The sequence below is a fragment of the Brassica rapa genome, chromosome A10, assembly GCF_000309985.2.
Source record: "Brassica rapa cultivar Chiifu-401-42 chromosome A10, CAAS_Brap_v3.01, whole genome shotgun sequence".
NCBI lineage: Eukaryota > Viridiplantae > Streptophyta > Magnoliopsida > Brassicales > Brassicaceae > Brassica > Brassica rapa.
The window spans coordinates 8,057,370-8,076,361 of NC_024804.2; the positions used below are offsets into that span (position 1 = coordinate 8,057,370).

General features: G+C 34.9%; 2 long non-coding RNA genes across 2 annotated transcripts; both read right to left on the reverse strand.

Annotated features, from left to right (window-relative positions):
* Positions 1-6,301: 6,301 nt before the first annotated feature.
* On the reverse strand, positions 6,302-9,729 carry LOC117129247. Its single transcript, XR_004452892.1, has 3 exons — positions 8,189-9,729; positions 8,012-8,080; positions 6,302-7,863 (listed from the first exon to the last, which is right to left on the reverse strand). It is a non-coding gene; the product is annotated as an uncharacterized LOC117129247 (long non-coding RNA).
* Positions 9,730-15,742: 6,013 nt separating this feature from the next.
* Positions 15,743-18,200, reverse strand: LOC117128984. Its single transcript, XR_004452522.1, has 2 exons — positions 17,745-18,200; positions 15,743-17,630 (listed from the first exon to the last, which is right to left on the reverse strand). It is a non-coding gene; the product is annotated as an uncharacterized LOC117128984 (long non-coding RNA).
* Between the last annotated feature and the right edge of the window lie 792 nt (positions 18,201-18,992).

The following is an 18,992-nucleotide window of genomic DNA, read 5'->3' on the forward strand; positions in this document are numbered from 1 at the left end:
CCAAACGAACAAAGAAAAAGAACTTCTTCCACGAGTTGAAGTTCGAAATGAACTTCTTAACCACCGACATAAATTTCCGAGGGACAAACCTATGCTTATCCGTATCCTTGACAAGTTGAAGCCTCAAAAGCGCTTCATAATGATCGACGGAAAGGGAAAGGCCATGCTCATAGCTTAGGATCAAGATCCCAATAAGGTGCTGAATGGCAAGGGGTGTCAACTGACTTATCGCGACTTCAAAACGGTCCAACACTCGGACGAGAATTTCGGGTATGGGGAACCAGAGGCGACAACGCACTATGAACACCTCATAACAAGTAAAGTAACCCTCCGGGGGGTTGTTAGCACATTCCCCGCGGCAGGGAACCCGGAACTCCACAACATCCGGGATGCGGTAGAACGACCGCATCGTCGCGAGAAACTCGTCAGTGGTCCTACTTGCGTCCTTTCCCTCGACTCCACGATGGACCAGGACCGGGAATGGCTTCTCCTTGGGAGGGATCAACGAGCCGTAATGAGCAACCCACCATGCCTCGTTCTCGGCAGGATGCACCGAGTGAGGCACGAACTCCGTCTTCGGAACGACGAGCTCTTCGTAAGGACTCGCGGACGAAGACCCTTTTTTCGCAATCTTTTTCTTGCTCGACATCTTTACACTTCTCTTAAGAGAATAGAGGAAAAGGGTGGAGAGAAAGATAGAAAGTTTTTGAAAGATCTTAGAGAAAAACAAGAAAGTGAAAAAATTATGGAACAAGTTACCTCTCTTCTTATAAGACATGAGGATTTACTATTCAAGCTCGGACTTTCGCATATTAATTCCATCCATCACGCCTAACTTGCCAAACATGCCTAACCGCACGCTAGGATCCCCCATGCATGATCCTAACGGGCTGGGGGGCTAACTGTTGGGGTCAAAAACGGTTACGACGGAATTACCATCCGAAAATCCTCAGAGATCGTATTTCCGAAAGAGTTAAAGAAGGGATGTAATTTTCGTAAAAATAAACTATACGAGGTTATTTCTACGAAGAAGTATTCTTTGGGATTCAAACCAAACGATCGTCCCGCTCGGTCACTACGTAGCAACCAAGCTCGGGCCAAAGCTCGGTCGCTACGTAGCGACCGAGCAATCGTCCCGCTCGGTCGCTACGTAGCGACCGAGCGATCGTCCCGCTCGGTCGCTACGTAGCGACCGAGCTCAAGCCAAAGCTCGGTCGCTACGTAGCGACCGAGCGATCGTCCCGCTCGGTCGCTACGTAGCGACCGAGCGATCGTCCCGCTCGGTCGCTACGTAGCGACCGAGCGATCTTCCCGCTCGGTCGCTACGTAGCGACCGAGCTCGAGCCAAAGCTCGGTCGCTACGTAGCGACCGAGCGATCGTCCCGCTCGGTCGCTACGTAGCGACCGAGCTCGAGCCAAAGCTCGGTCGCTACGTAGCGACCGAGCGATCGTCCCGCTCGGTCGCTACGTAGCGACCGAGCTCAGCCAAGCTCGGTCGCTACGTAGCGACCGAGCGATCGTCCCGCTCGGTCGCTACGTAGCGACCGAGCTCAGCCAAGCTCGGTCGCTACGTAGCGACCGAGCGATCGTCCCGCTCGGTCGCTACGTAGCGACCGAGCTCGAGCCAAAGCTCGGTCGCTACGTAGCGACCGAGCGATCGTCCCGCTCGGTCGCTACGTAGCGACCGAGCTCAGCCAAGCTCGGTCGCTACGTAGCGACCGAGCGATCGTCCCGCTCGGTCGCTACGTAGCGACCGAGCTCAGCCAAGCTCGGTCGCTACGTAGCGACCGAGCGATAGTCCCGCTCGGTCGCTACGTAGCGACCGAGCTCGAGCCAAAGCTCGGTCGCTACGTAGCGACCGAGCGATCGTCCCGCTCGGTCGCTACGTAGCGACCGAGCTCAGCCAAGCTCGGTCGCTACGTAGCGACCGAGCGATCGTCCCGCTCGGTCGCTACGTAGCGACCGAGCGATCGTCCCGCTCGGTCGCTACGTAGCGACCGAGCTCAAGCCGAAGCTCGGTCGCTACGTAGCGACCGAGCACTCGTTTCGCTCGGTCGCTACATAGCGACCGGGCTCGAGCCAAAGTTCGGTCGCTGTGTAGCGATTGAACCTTTCCGAACATCGATACGACACCAGTCTTTGCATTCTCGTCAAACCTTCGAATGCTATCTCCCGAAGACCGTAGCAAGCTCAGTCTATGTTTCCCGCTATTCTAATTCATCGATCAAACTTCGCGGATTAGAAACCGCGGAAAACTCGTAGTAAACGTGTCGAGTCGGAAGACGGCCCAAAGGGACCTAAAACACGACTCGAGGCCCATCCTATGATTTTTCCTAACCAAAAGCCCGTGAACCACAGCATGGTTCGCGCTTGGCCCGCGAAGAAGGATAAATGTCAAGTTTCCGCGGATAAATACGGAAGTTTTGAAGATAATTGTGAAGATCGGGAAAAATGGAATATCTCCGTTTTTATGCTATGACGGCTTAAGGGCAGAAGAGTAAAAGCGTAAACCGACCTTGGAGCTAGTATATAAGAAGTCCTAGGCGAGGAGCACAAAGGAGAACTTTTTTCAGAGCAAACTTAGCACTTAGAGCGATTTAGGCAACTTTCCGTTTTTGTTATTTCGAGCTGCGACTCAATTAGGTTTAGCCGTCTTAGGGTTGCTAGAACTAGGAATCTCGCCGACAGCTCTCGAGCCCAGGCTTATACCTTGTTGTAACGCTCATACGCAGATTCGGAATAAGATCTATTTTGCTCTCTTTTCGATTTCTTATTTTTATCGTTGTTATTCTCGTGTTCTGATTGCTTGACGTGTGGTAATTAACAGATATCCGGGTCCTCTGGGAAACTAGGGTTTTCTTAGTTTCCTTATTTAAACGGAAATCGACAGTGCGAATTTCGGTTCCCACATGACATATGTCGGAAGAGCTAATAATATAGATTTGATTAGTACTTCCTTTCCACTTTTTGACAGCCATCTACCGGTCCACCCATTCACTCTATTAAATACTTTTTCCTTGAGAAAAGCAAATAACTTACAATTGGATCCACTAATATCTCATGGGATTCCTAAGTAGGAACCCATTCCCCCTTCGTTTTGGATCTCAAGTGTGTCTTTAATCTGCTGTCTAACGTTTACAGTGATCCCCTAACCAAAGAGTAAAGAAGATTTATCAAAGTATCTGTTAAGCAGTTTAACTGCATGTATCTGTACTCTCTGACATTATATTGATCAAATCTAACAATGCTAAAAGTTCTTAATCTCAAAGGAGAGGCCGTCCACATCTACAAAGAAATCATCCAATCAGAAGACTCCACTTTGACACGTCATACAAATGCTTACGCTGCATATAATTAACCTGGACCACTTCGACTGAGCTTAAAAAAATTAAAGTTGCCCATTTTTCGAAAAGCCCACAGTTCTTTCAACGCTAGATTGGTCATCGCAGTGGAGCTACGACTCTGGTATGCACCCTCAACGTTCGAAACTGTAAGTTCTATGCAATCCTCCTCCTGAATATATAAATTGCTTCATACTAACCCCTAATAATTTTAACTATGCTCAATTAAACCTCTGTAATCAAACGCGATTATATAGAGTTAAATATTGTTAAAATTTTATATTTTAATTAAAATTAAGATAAAAAGCAAAAACATGATAAAAAGAAACTACGAAGAACTTGAACTCTAAGATAATCAACTAGGTTCTTATATGTGCCATGTGCAACTTTTTAAATCTTTTTGTTTCCAGTTTAGTTTTAAGGGATTAAAGTTTTTACTGATAATAATATGTTAAAAATAATTTCTGATTAATTATATATAGATTGTAGTTTTGTAATTTCAATTATATTCAACGTGTGAATATATGAAGAGTACTTTTTAATAAAAGTTACAAATATCTATTCCCTGTTTTGTTATTTTATAATATGTACTGCATGGATATAATTTTAAAATAAATATAATATTTTACTTTTACAAGAATAATTATTGTAAACATTATAATATGTGAGTATTTTTGAGTTAGGTTAATAATAAGTATGTGTATAAAATTTTACAGATTAATTAAAATATAAATTATTTATTTTAGTTACCCGAAGAGAATTATATCAACTGTCAATATTCAAAATTTGTACAATGTATGTAATATCAAGGCGAATTTTTTATAATCCAAAAAAATGATTTGATATCAAATCTACTAAAAAAATTCTAAATATTATATAATATATTTTTAATATTTGATTCTGTATCCAATTTAAATTTCATGTAAATGTTATTAATAAATGATATCATGTAAGAGTTAATTTAAGTGATAGTGAGAGAGTGCATATAAATGAGAAATATTTTATGATCACTAGAGAGTTTTTATGCATACATCTTTTAACTTTATTTGATTTTTTTTTATTTTTTCTTAGTTGCTTAATTATTTTTAATTTAATACTTCAATAATTTTTGTACTTTATTTTTTATGAAGGGATAATTTTTTATTTTAATGCTATTTGTTCAATATATCAAATAAAATTTTTATTTTTAAAATAGGATTATATTTTATGAAACAAAAAAAAACCACGACAATAAGGATTATGAAGGTAGAGAAAGATATTTTTTTCTTCTCTTTCGCAAAATTCTGCTTGTTTCTCATGTGGGATGATGTAAAGTTTTTTTTTTATATTCTAATATTTAATTTCTATTTTTAAATGCTAATAATTTTTATAAAACAAACAAAGATCTCAAAACTATTATATTTATGAAACATAAGAAATATAAATTAAAAAAAAATTGTTTTACCCTGCACAAGGTGCAAGTTTTAACCTACTCAGAAGATTATATGAAAAGAAAAAAACGTAACATGGCCTTTATAAATTTCTCCAACTTCAAATATGAGATGCTTTTCACTATAACTATCTTAAAGCCATGATATTTTTTAATTGATAAACTGGAAGGTAAAAGATCATATATGTTTACTTAATTTTCTTTCTATCTGTAATAATATTCGATTATCTGAATTTTAACTACAATGCTTTTTTTACATATCACAGAAGAATTTTAAAGAATTTACACATACAATAGTGGATTTCTTTAAAGTCTTAGAAAGTTATAACCAGTGACAAATCTAGAATCCATTTCATTCGGGACATCAGAGTATAAAATACATAAATTACACTTTATAATTACAAAAATAATTCAAATTTGTTAAGTAACCAAAAGCTATCTCTTTCTTCCTTTCTCTTTCTATATCTTTCTGTCCTCTTTTTGCAATTTGTTTTGTTATTTCACCATTCACCCCATAAAATAACATATAAAAAGAGCAAACATAAAAAGTCTATAAAACAACTTTCACAAAATCATAGGTGGAAGCTGCTCCTCCCAAAACCTATGCAGATTTGCCATTAGTTACAGCTAGAAAATGTTTATAAGGTTAATAACCACCTTCTATTCCAAATTTTTTTTATCAAATTTTATAATAAGTCAACTGCTTTGTATTTTTAACATCTTTTCTTTATGGAGTGATTCTATAGACCAATAAAACAAATTATATATATATATATATATATATATATTATATTATATGTTTATAGTATTACCAACTATTTTGTGTTGCACGGAAGCTTCATCAGACGTCCGCTTCCCGCTTCGGAACCGGAATCGGAATCGGAACCTTGTGGAAGCTTGCGGAATCTCGCTTCCAAAACGTTTCTAAAATATTCTCTTTAAAACCTGTTGGAAGCTTACGATTCCGTTTTGGAATCACGCTTCCGTTTTTAAAAAAAAATGCAATGTATATCAATAAAATATAAAACCATAGTTTTAATCTATATAAAATAAAATACAATTAATAGTAATGATTATTAAGTTATAAATATACAAATATCAAAAATAATACTATAAATTATCTTATGCATTGGAATTTTTTATTAAAGATATAGCACATATTGAAATATATTGTGTCAATTTTTTATGAAGTATTAAAAATAATTATTATAATATTTGTTTGTAAACTAAATTATGTGTATTTTTACAGTTTTAATATAAAATCATTTCAAAATTATTATAAATGAATAAATGTTTTATTTCAAATTTAAATAATATAATTTTAGTCCTAATTTTTTAAAAAATTATATATATATATAGATATACGCTTCCAACACGTATCCGTTTCCTAATATTTTAAAAAATCTCGCTTCTGCGCTTCCTTACGCTTTCGCTTCCACGTACCCGCTTCCGTTTCCATGTATCATAGGTTATGCATTAGCCTTATCAAGCAATGTTAGAAATTGTTCAATAACAATTTGCATAATATATAAACCCAAAAACCGAAACGTAAATATCTTTTAATTCCTTGTCTTTTTTCTCCTAACTCCTAGCATCAATCAATAGTTTCTGAATCAGAGATTAACATTTAAAAATAATTGTTTTCCTACGTATAACTTTTCATTTTCTGTAAATAATACGACAACACACACAAATAAAAATTAATTATAATTTTTTTATCAAATACACCAAGTGTTTGTGTATTCTTGTGAGGAGTTCAATATCCGTCTTGAATTCATTGAGTCATTCTATTCTCTCAGCATTTCAGTAACCTTCTGTTAACAGCCCATGTAAGAGATGTCATGCATAGTTCAAAATGAGCATACTGGTCGTCCATAGTGTTATAGAGACTGCAGATGCTATATTAAAGACATATAACATGAGAAGTATGTGATACATCAAGAGAGCATAGAAATAAAAAAAAGTGAAGGATAATACCCCTTCAATCAAAGTGAAGCTCTGCCGTGAGAAGCACTTGTCTTAACTGGAGAAAGACATTGATCAAAAACGACACCCATAGATGACGATGAAATTTTTTTAAGCTCACTTTATATGAATTGTCATCTGAGGGAACCTCTTTGATTGTTGCATCATTTTCCATTCCATAGTCCTCCAACACAGCTTCTTATTCGTCTATTGAAATGTATCTGCACAAAAGCTTTGATCAAAAGCAAAGGTTTTAGAATCGTACTTATTTATATGACGGTAAAGAAGGAAAGAGCCGAGAAGAAATGTGTTGTTTACCCGTTACTGTCTTTGTCAAATTCTGGAAGTCTTTGTGAAGATTCTCAATACTTTCAAGCAATGTTGTAGTAATGAACTCGCTGCAGTCAGATTAGCCCGTCCCTGTCAACATAAGCCAAAATCACAATTACCTGGACACATGTGTTTTTATAGCAAAATAAGGGAATAGAAAATTAGTTTCACCCAACTTACAGCATTCATGAGCTGCTTCACTTCTGCCTCTGTGAGTCTAGATCCAAATTTGGATAGCCCTTACTTCAGTTCTTCATATGTGATTGTTCACTGTTGTCTGTGTCTATGTTAGCAAACATTGTTTCTTAAATATATCAAGGATTGAATCTTAATCTCAGTTTAAAACTTCTTCGGATCTAACCTCTCCGTCTCGTAATGAAGGGTTTACATCCTCTTTCGCCAATTATTGATCCTTTACTCTACTTTCCTTGCACCCGAATGTGGACCATGTTTTATTTTATTTTTGGCTGAGATCAATTTGATAGCTAACTAATTTGATTCAAGCAGAAAGGGAAAGAATATGGCATACACAAAGGTGTCAGTGGAGACTCCAATATTATTCTGTCATTGTGTAGAAATTCTAACATTTTGTATGCGAACAATCCGTACACACAGACAAAATGATACTGGAATCTCTACTGACCAAACTCACTTGGTAAGGTTATGTGAACAAAGTCAGCTATGTTGAGAGTTATCACCCGACCTTTGATCACTCTCTCTCTCACTTGGTAAGGTTACAAGATTCCCGTATAAGCACTCTCTCTCCGTCCTTGACACCAAGTTGAGACATTTACAATGCTACATTCAGAGAGAAACAAAAAAACAACAAAATAAAAAAATATTATGTATATTGGTATTACTAAAGAAGAGACGTTTAACATAGTAGCAAGAAGACTTTTGATAGAAGTCGGAAGGTGTTCATGTGATTGAAACTGCAGTAACTAACCTGGTCAGTGGGATCTTCAGTCAGATTTGCCTTTGTCAAGTGTTTCATCAATTTCCTCTGACATCATATCTATTTGTAAACATACAAAACACAAAACAAACATGACACGACCAATCTTTACCTTTACACTAGCACTTAAGTATTACACTCATAGAAATGAAAAAGTATATTTTTTACCATCATGTCCATTGTGCAGACTGCTTCTTGAAATCCTTGATTACGTTAGGTTGTTTTGCCGATAATGAAAAGACGAAGGGCTAATCAGGTCGCTCAGGGTACGATTCACTTCCTCCGCCCCGCAACCCTAACAGCCACAATCAAAGTACAAATACCACATTTTGGTAAATAATTCTCTCAAAAAGCTAATCGCACCCACAAAATCAATAATGACAGGGGAAAGAGAGAAGAAGTGCAGGAACCCATCAGTCCATCACTCAACGTTTCCTTCGATAGGATTCCAGGAGTGATCCACTCAAGTTATGGGTCTGAAGGATAACTTCTTCATTGGTGCGACTGGACCGCTCCATTATTCACCCAAAAACTCTCTTTCTTTCTAGCGGCCAAACAGAACCCAACAATGACACCAAGAAACAAACACAACAACATTGTTTCAGATTAGTACGTAGTCTGTTTGTGGTGATTCAAACGTCGAGAATCATTGGAATTTCCATCGGGACTCTATTTGTTCATCATATATAACCTGAATTTATAGAACCAATAATGTTCACATGTCTGACGATAAATTGAGCAGTGGAGACTCGCCGGAGGATCAAACAGATTTCATAGCCATATATTTATATTCTTCCACATAAGTTTTAGATTTTGGTTGAAAGTACGATTTACAAAGGGAATTTTATAGGAGGAGAAACAAAGGAAGGTGGAATGATAACATATCTCACAAATAAATGGGTAAAAAATAGGATTGAATGATTTAGAGGGGGTAGATATTAATTCACCGTAACGGCGAGTTGTAGACGGATGAGTTTATATAGGGTTTAGGTTCTACAGAGGGGAATATGCAGTCATCCCATCAAATTATGTTTATATAGTAATATTACATTACATATAACAGTTTTTATCATTATATATGATCATTTAAAAGTATTTAATATATAATAGATTAATCATTCAAATTAAAATCATTAAACTAAAATATATGTTTAATTCATATATATACAACTCAATACTAATTTGAATTATACCTGAAAATTTTGTGATAAGATTAGATTACGTACTGAAGGAATTCAGAAGATTAAACAGACATATAAATGAAACTTCTTCAAATAAGAACTAATACCATTTTAACAAGCATCACAAATTTTATTCTTTGATGATCTGATTCTTATGCCATTTCTCAAAAAAAAAACATCACAAATATTAAAGCTTGTTACATTTTCATTAGAGCACTCAAAAACTCATACAATAAGACAATTACTGCACCCTTTACTTTTGAAAGTGTAATCATATATCTTACTTTTCATTTCAAACCATATTATGTGAGCAATTACCATGTCATACAGCAAGAAAGACAGTATACTTTTGTGGGAAATCACAATGGGTATTTGTTTATATTTTCCTAACATTTATTTGAATATTCGCTATCCCTTGATATGTATATGCAACTTTCGTTTCAAAAAGAGATAATGTCTTGATTTTGATTTGGTTATGTATATAGCCAGTGTTGTCATGTGGTTTTCTTCTTGTGTTTTGTTGTGGGTCTCTCTCTCTCTCTCTCTCTCTCTCTCTCTCTCTCTCTCTCTCTCTCTCTCTCTCTCTCTCTCTCTCTCTCTCTCTCTCTCTCTCTCTCTCTCTCTCTCTCTCTCTCTCTCTGAGTCAAACAACACTCATTCATAACTCATCAATCCTCTATCTAGACTCACCTTTGAATCCATGAGATTGGCTAAGGAAGACTAGACTTGAGCTCAACTATACATTCACCAGTTGCTGATCACTCCAAAAAAAAAAAGAATGAGGACAAGGCATGATCCGGTTGTTCATTTCAGTCTCTTCGACCAACAAGAGATTAAAGATAACCAGTGATAATCAAACTGATCTTCACACTCCTTCTGACCAACTGGACCAAGACAGGATATGGCTCTACTGGATGAACAGGTTTGATCCTTTGAGCTTATCTCAACCACTGACCTGTAACAGAGTGGTTTGGATCACAAGATCAGTTCGGTTCAAGCTATAATAATCTAAATCGGTTTATAACAGCTAAGTTCATGCTCAGTTAAGACTGGTTCTAATCAGTTCAAGAAAGCTCAGCTCAGTTCTAATCAGTTCACAGCAGTTCAGGACAAGATCATACTGAGTTCAATTCGGTTTTATTCCAAGTAGTCCATAACATCTGAGCTAGCGGTTCTAAGTGTCTGATTCAAACTGAAATTAAACAAAGCTGACCCAAACAACAACTTAGACAACTGATCCAGACATTTTGTTCACCATCGAACACTCTGTCCTATTAAGAACATGACTGAGGCAAGAGACTAGAGCTTACTGAGATGAAACAACGGTCTATATGGTCTCCGTTAATTCTCTTCTTCAAGGTTAACACCCGGCTGACATCAAACAAGAGAAGTAAGGTTCAGTTCAATCTCAAACAGGACAGATCATGGCAACACGTCTTAGCTATGGTCTGAGGTTTAAAATTAAATAACCAACAATTTTCTCTTGATTTTTCTTCTGATTTTCTCTCTTCTTTTCTCTGATTTTTTCTCTCGGTCTCTCACAATTTTCTCTGGCTTTTCTTGCAGGTTATGGACGACCAGAAGAGAGAAGATGGTGTTTTATAACATAAGGAGTTGCTTCAGCTGAGGGTTTTCTCTTATACAAAACAAGACAGTGGGCTGACATGTGGTGACCAGCTTTAGCACTCTCACATCTGAGCTTTCCTTACCATGAAGAAAGCTCCCATCAGACATGTGCTCTACACATGTTCTGGTCCAGCAAGGAAGCAAGCAGGCAGCTTGTATTGTCATGTGACTTTAATGGAGCAGCTGACCAAGCAAGCCGGTGCAACTCACATGACTGATTAATTAAAACAGCAAGAAAACTAGGAAGGTGCAAACAGTAGAAATAATCCCCAACCAGCTCTCGACTAAATGTTTCCCGTCCCTCGGTTCTCGTCCTACTTTTTGATAAACTCGTCCAGCTTAAATAAAACTCATCCATATTAATTAACACTCGGTCAGAACTATCAACGGAAGGTCTATCGACCACAAGACTGTCCTGTCGAGACATTAATTTACTGGGTCAGTTTTTATTTTTAATTTCAGTGGTTTTGAGTTTTGAAAGGGGTTTCTACTGAAGATTTATCTTTGGGGGTAACCTATCAGATCTTTGTAAGAGCCTACAATTGGCTGGTCACTAGGGAACGTGAAGCTACCAAGTTAGTGTTTTCAGATGGAAATGCAATGAGAGTGTCATCTAGTTGCAGTCTGATAATGTTCTGTGAAATCAGAAGGGATAACATTCAACTTCCTTGCTATTTTTAGAGGCAATGCAAGGAAGTGTGTGCTCTTGTGAGCTTGAGTGTGTACTGGAAAGAGCATGAGTCTTGTTATAAAAAGTGTAAGCTCTTGAAAAGATGTCAACATCAAAGATTCATGGTCTGTGCAGATTTGTGTTGATTGTAACACATGGACATTCTGCTGAAATGAATCGGTGGGAACTTAGATTTCTCGTCTCAGGTTGAGCAATGCTTTCTCATACGGTATCTTGCATTTGAATCAGATCTTCTTACGCTGATGAAGGTTCTGGTAGTCTACAATCTAAAGGCATTAGAAATGTCTCAGGATGTTATTATGCAACATGATATACTACGACTTTTGTATCGAAAGTCTTTCTATCCAGTAGAGTTAGGTGGTGTGTTCTGTTTGTAGAAGTTTCACATTATTAATATCCGAACCGATCCAAAAACCAAAATAACCGAATTGATCCAAACTGTAAATAAGATGATTTCTAAATTGATCTGATACATCTAGAACCAAAAAATTAACCGAACCGACAACCAAATATCCAGGACTAGTTTTGATAGTGAAGAGGCTCCTATGGGTAAGCCAAGTGTTTGTGGAACTAGACCAGATCATCTTTAGAGGGTTATGGTCAAGTTTGGGCCTAGGTATCTGCACATGTGGAAAATAGATAGGTTATGTGCCATCTTTTTGATAAGACCAATTTTGGGCCAATCTCCTTCGATCAAAGTGATTATTTTTGGTTACTTGGTCGTTGAATATTGAGATGTTGCTCCATTTCTGGTTCCTTTTGTTTTAAGTTTTTTTTCCATGACTGTCTTCTTGGGTTCTTTTGGTTTGGTGAGGGCTTCAAGTCAAAACTGATGTTTCCATCAGACCCTCTCATCAAATGCCACAAGGCTAGGGTAGTCTAACACGCGCCAGACCACATCCTAAACTATGTATGTCATAAATAAGATTCACATCTCAACTGAAGAGGATCAAATATTTTTCATACGCAATATAACTAAATACTTCACAAGAAAACTTATTTTTAACCTCTTTGTCTGGTATGTTTTTAATCACATATTTATTTCATTATTCTAGGTCAGATATAGATCAGTGTTATCTCTTTGATTCAACATATATAAAGATGAGATTTCCATTTTTATAAAAAAAAATGTCGAACGGAATATGATATCTTGGGATGGTGGAGAGACAATAGGCCTAAGTTCCCTATTTTGTCAGAAATGGCAAGGGATGTACTTACAATGTAAGTATCTTTTGTCGCTTTTGTCTCTGCATTTAGCACAAGTGGGCGCATCTTAGAACCTAGTAGAAATTGCTTGACACACTACATGATTGAGGTATTGATGTTATCGAAAAGTGGCTGAAGTGTGAGTATCAGTTAAATGCGAAAGGAGTCGTTAGTATACAACAAATGCTTTAATTTATTGAATCACAAGATGAACAAGATAACTTTGTTTTTTTTTCAGTTTTAGTTCCATTTTATCTAAATAACTATTTCAAATTTTCATTATTGTGTTTTGTGTAAGAGGTGAGACTCGTGAGACAAATCAGACATCTGTCATATTAAAGTAGAAGTACCTTTGGTATTTGTTTGGAAACATATATAGTAGTAAAAAATAAAAGATATTGCTGTTTGGAAACATGGATAACAGTAAGTTAGGAAAAAAAAATAGGTTTCTAATCTATTAATTTAGGGTTCTATTTTTTATCTACTGTTTAAAGTTGTCATTAATTTTTAGACCTATTCAACACTAATATTTTATATATACACGCTAACCCTTTTAACATAGTTACTATTGACCGTATAACTTAATTTAAACCGAGCGTACTATTGACCAAATTACATAGTGTAAACTGACCGTTTATTATACAAAACTTCGGTTATCTAATGAACTAAAAAACCTAGCAGTTAAACTATCCGCGGGTTATATTTTTGATACAGTGGTTTCGTTATGGTTATTTCGCTTAATAGTTAATAACATCTTCCCGTTTGTTCTTTTGTCCGTGTTTCTCATGTTTAAGACCAAACTACAATAATTTAACTGTATAACAATATGATTTTTTTTTATTTTTCTGCATTCATTCCGAGTCTTTGACATATCTTTTCGTTTCAAAAGTTACAAAGCTTATAATTTCTTCATGTGTTATTTATGTACGAATGTATCATATGTGCGTTGTTGTCAAATAGTATTGACATTGTTAGTTGTTCCTTTTGTGGCAAGTCAATTTCAATTTTACAATATGAGATTTAGAATTTAACATCTTATTGATATATAAATCAATACTGATCACAGGAGCTGGTAGCATCTAATCTATTAATTTAAGGTTCTATTTGAAATTTACCATGACATATTTTAAATTTGAACATGTTGTACTAAATAAAAACACACAATTGTATTATTAATACTAAATCTGAAAAAATCTGTTTTCTTATCTAACCAACCATAGATAATATTCGTACAAAAATTCAATAATTTAATTTAGAAGGAAAATTTCTACGGGTTTGTCTAACAAAAAAAATATATATTAGAAATTAACATGCAAGATTTTATAACAAATGGTATAAAATAATCTATTTACATATTTTGCTACCAATATCAATAAAATCAGAAATTATTTATTAATGATCATTAAAGTTATTTTCTGTATATTCTGCTTCTTAAATGTAAAAAATCCATATGGCTATTCAAACCTATGTGCTTGAATTAAACCCAAAATTTTATCGAGTCTTTAAAATTGTTATATAAACCAGATCAAAAATCAAAATAACTAAATCCAAACCAAATCAAAATTCTTAAATAACTGAATGGTTTCTATAACCAAACCGAAAACCAAAAAATACAATCTGGAAACAAAACAAAACCGAATGCCAATGCCTAAACATATTAGTTAACAAACAAACATGTTAATAAAATTGTTAACAGAAAATAATTCTGCGCTTTCTAAGCGCGGGTACTATCCTAGTATGCTATTAAAAAAAATTGAAGTCCATTACATGGAGTGTTAATAAGTAATGTGCTTATGTTACTTGATATACATATTCAAATCAAAATAATAATTTAAAATTGATTTATATCAAAAATTCATTCAAAAATATACATATATTCAAAAACTGATTTTTACTCACATATTTTCCAGTATCCATTATAAAAATATTTTCAGTATATATAAGAAAAATACAATACAAAGCTCAATTTCAAACACTAACTTAAATTATAGTTTTTATATTTCATATTGAAATTTAAAAATATAATATATGTGATTATTTATATGATTGTACGTATAAAATATTATTAATTATAAGATTACTTATTTGACAGTACGTATAAAATATGATTAATTATATGATAACACATATTTTTGTAACCTATGACGACACATATAGGATATATAATATTGATTAGTGGTGGGAGTTCGGGTTCGTTTTTGGGTCTGTTTGGGATTTCGTGTTCGGTTCAGATCTTTGAGGATTCGGTTCGGATTTGGATAACCAATTTAAATTATTTTAAAATTTTTAAAATTTATTAAATGCTTCATTTTTTGAAAAAAAAACTATAAACAATAGAATATTACATATAAATTTGAATAACATATGTCAGAGTACCTAACTTAACATATAAATTGGTTTGGTTTAAATATTTGGATAGAGAATTTATAATTATTTAAGTATTTTTGGAGTTTTGAGTATATTTTAACTATTTTAGATATTTACGTTTGATTATTTGTATATATTTTCAAGTATTTAAATGAACTTAAAAGTATCATATATATTCTGGATGTTTTTATATATATTAAATCTAAAAATAATTAATATATATGAGTATATAAATCTATTTTGGATACCCAAAATAGTTCGGTTCGGATCGGATTATGTTTCAGTTCTTCAAATACGAAAATTTTGAATAATTTGGATATTTAATCAATTTTGGTTTGAGTTTGGTACTACTTATTCGGATTGGGATCGGTTCGGTTCTTCAAATTCGAATTTTTTGTCCAACCCTAAATAGTGACATAAAAAAATAGCATCATATTTTTTTTAGAAACACATCCGTGCGGGCGCGCGGATCAAAATCTAGTGAAGAATTAAGATTGAAGACTTCTCCTTGTGAATGACTTTGGTACTGCTTTCATTTCTAAGCCATTGAACTGAAAAACATGATTTGTTTAATTATATAGAATTATATTTTTAATGAGTTTTCGCTGAAGTCTTATTCAAAGCTTTGGAGATTGGAGATGGAGTTTCAACTGGAGTTTGAGTTTTGGTATCCGATTATGTTTGTTATCAGATTGTGAGAATAAGACGTATGTTTGAAAGTTGAAACTTTTGTTTGCTTGTACTTTGCTTGAATGATAATGCTTGTACTTTTCTTTGGATAATTTATGTTTTCATGTTTTTTTTTTACGATTTTGGTTAGGTTTAATTTTTGGTTCTTTTGGATACTTTTTTTGTTTTTTATCGAAAAGTGTAAAAGGTTATTCGATTTTTATATTTTACGGTTTTTCTGTTCTTTTCTGGATTTTTGTTTGGTTATTATACTACAAACTAAACCAAATAGGAAGCGAATAGAACCTGAAACTATTTTGGCTTTTGGCAATTTTCCACTATCAATACTTGAACTGATCCAAAATCCAAAATAACCGAACAGATCCAAACCGAAAATAGGATGGTATCTACATGGATCATAAACATCTAGAACCGAAAGAACATACCTGAAACTAGACCGAGAACCGAATATCCATAGCAAGTTTGGATAGCAAAGAGGCTCCTATGGATAATCCAAGTGTTTGTCGAACTAGGGCATATCATATTTAGAGGGTTCTGGTCAGGTTTGGCCCTTTGTAGCTTCATGGGTGGCAAATAGATAGGTTATGAGCCATCTTTTTGATAAGACCAACTCTGGGCCAATCTCCTTTGATCAAAGTGATTATTTTTGGTTTCTTGGTTGATGAATATCGAGTTGTTGCTCCGTTTATGGTTCTTTTTGGTTGAGTTTGTTCTCCATGACCGTTTTCTTGGGTTCTTTTAGTTAGGTGAGGGCTTAAAGTCAAAACCGATGTCCTCATCAGACCCTCTCATCAAATGCAACAATGCTAGGGTAATCTAACTCGCACCGGACCACATCCTGAACTATGTATGTCATAAATAACATTCATATCACAACTGAAGAGGATCAAAGATTTTTCATATGCAATATGACTAAATATTTCACCAAAATCCTTATCTTTAACCTCTTTGTCTGGTATGTTTCTAATTTCATTTTGGAATACATATCTATTTCATTATTCTAGGTCAAAAGAGTTCTCTCTGATTCAACATATATATAAAGATGAGATTTCCATTTTTATCTAACAAAATCTTGCGAAAAGGAATGTTTATGTTAAATAAACTAGGATAAATCCGCCCTACGGGCAGGCGAGTTAATTAACTAGTAGTACAAATTTATTTAAAATTTTTAATTTGCTTTTAACAAAAAAATATCATTAAGGTTCAAAATTGTTTTACAACTGACGGGTGAGTTAATTAACTTGTAGTAAAAATTTATTTAAAATTTCAATTTACTTTTAACAAAAAAAATATCATTAAGGTTCAAAATTATTTCAAAACCATTTTATAAGTGTATTTTACTATTCATTTTAGGAATTATAATGACACATTGAACATAGTGACAGTATAATTGCACAGTTATGTATATATATTTCGCACATTTTAACAAAACAGTGATTATTTTTTATCTAATATTATATGTACATTACATATTAATCTCAAAGTTTATAAGAAAAGAATGCATAACCATACATTTTGCATATTGTGCTTTAGCATGAATTTGTTAGCAGAAGCTTTAAACCCAATATAAAAATCGGGAGACAGAAAAATCGTAAACCAAAAAAGTAGCACAATCATCTGAAAGTAAAACTTATTGCCAAAATACATCAAAAAGGTAGAATGCAGCAAAACATATCAGAAAGCAAAATAGTTAAAAGACATAGACACTCTAAAATTATTTATTTTAGATAAGAAACTAAATTACAGAACAAAATTAAGAAGAAATCATAAAATTTTGTTCACCGACTCTTCTTCATCTTCCTCATGAAGCCAATTCACAAATGGATTTAGGTTTTTGACAATGGTTTGCCTGCAACATCCACCAAGAGAAAAATAAACATCAGATTAAATGCAGGTCTGGATAACTGTTGTTTAGAAACCAGCTTTATATATGATGTGTATTATATAATGTTATGGAACTAACATGCCCTTTGCATTGGTTCGTTTATGGAACCAGTTGAGGATGGTGGCTTCAGCGAGGACATCAAGTTCATATAGTGACCTCCTCTCATAAGCTTTGCATCCTCGAAGAACTGCATTTGGACTTTGTACATTAGCTCCATAATTCCTCTACGGAACACGTTCAGAAGTGGTATCCCCGTTTTAACAGGCTTGAAGCCGTAGAAGAACATCTGCAACAGTTAGAAACTATTTTGCCTCGTTCGCATACCAAAAAGGCAAACATTTTCTTATAATCATAAAGAACTGATTCTTTTTTTTTAAAATAGGAAGGGAAGAGAGATTACATATAAGACATCACCAACGGATGAGGATGGTGTGTGTGTAGATACACAGCTTGAAGAGGATGGTTCTCAACGGATGAGGCCTTACATTTTTATAGGTGTAGATACACAGCTTGAAGAGGATAAGAATCATTAAATGAGGGATCGTTAATGGCGTTGAATCAATGTAGGTTGTAACACCGGTGAGGAGATGAATCGATACCGAAGTACATGAAGAGATGGTGATCCGACAGAGACGCGACGATTAGAGACAGAAACTCATCTATATGATACTCTCATAACTTCCATTGATGGTAGACCTCAAATTACACAGGAGAGGATGAACCCTATAGTTTTACGGCAGCTACATAGTGAAGGTGCTACATGGGCCAAGATTGTGTTTGTTTGTCAGCCCAAATAACTATACTAAAACCTTCTTAAATAATTATCAGAATCGAGAAATTGTAATTTGAGTGAGACAAGTGTCATTCTCTTCTTGCTCTATTTAATGATGTAACATCACTAGGAAAGAGCCAAAGTCTTCTTAATTAGAACCCTATAGTTTTACGGCAGCTACATAGGGAATGTGCTACATGGGCCAAGATTGTGTTTGTTTGTCAGCCCAAATAACTATACTAAAACCTTCTTAAATAATTATCAGAATCGAGAAATTGTAATTTGAGTGAGACAAGTGTCACTCTCTCCTTGCCATATTTAATGATGTGGCATCACCAGGAAAGAGACAAAGTTTTTTTAATTAGAACCCTATAGTTTTACGGCAGCTACATAGTGAATGTGCTACATGGGCCAAAATTGTGTTTGTTTATCAGCCCAAATAACTATACTAAAACCTTATTAAATAATTATCAGAATCTAGAAATTGTAATTTGAGTGAGATAGGTGTCACTCTTTCATTGCCTTATTTAATGATGTGGCATCACCAGGAAAGA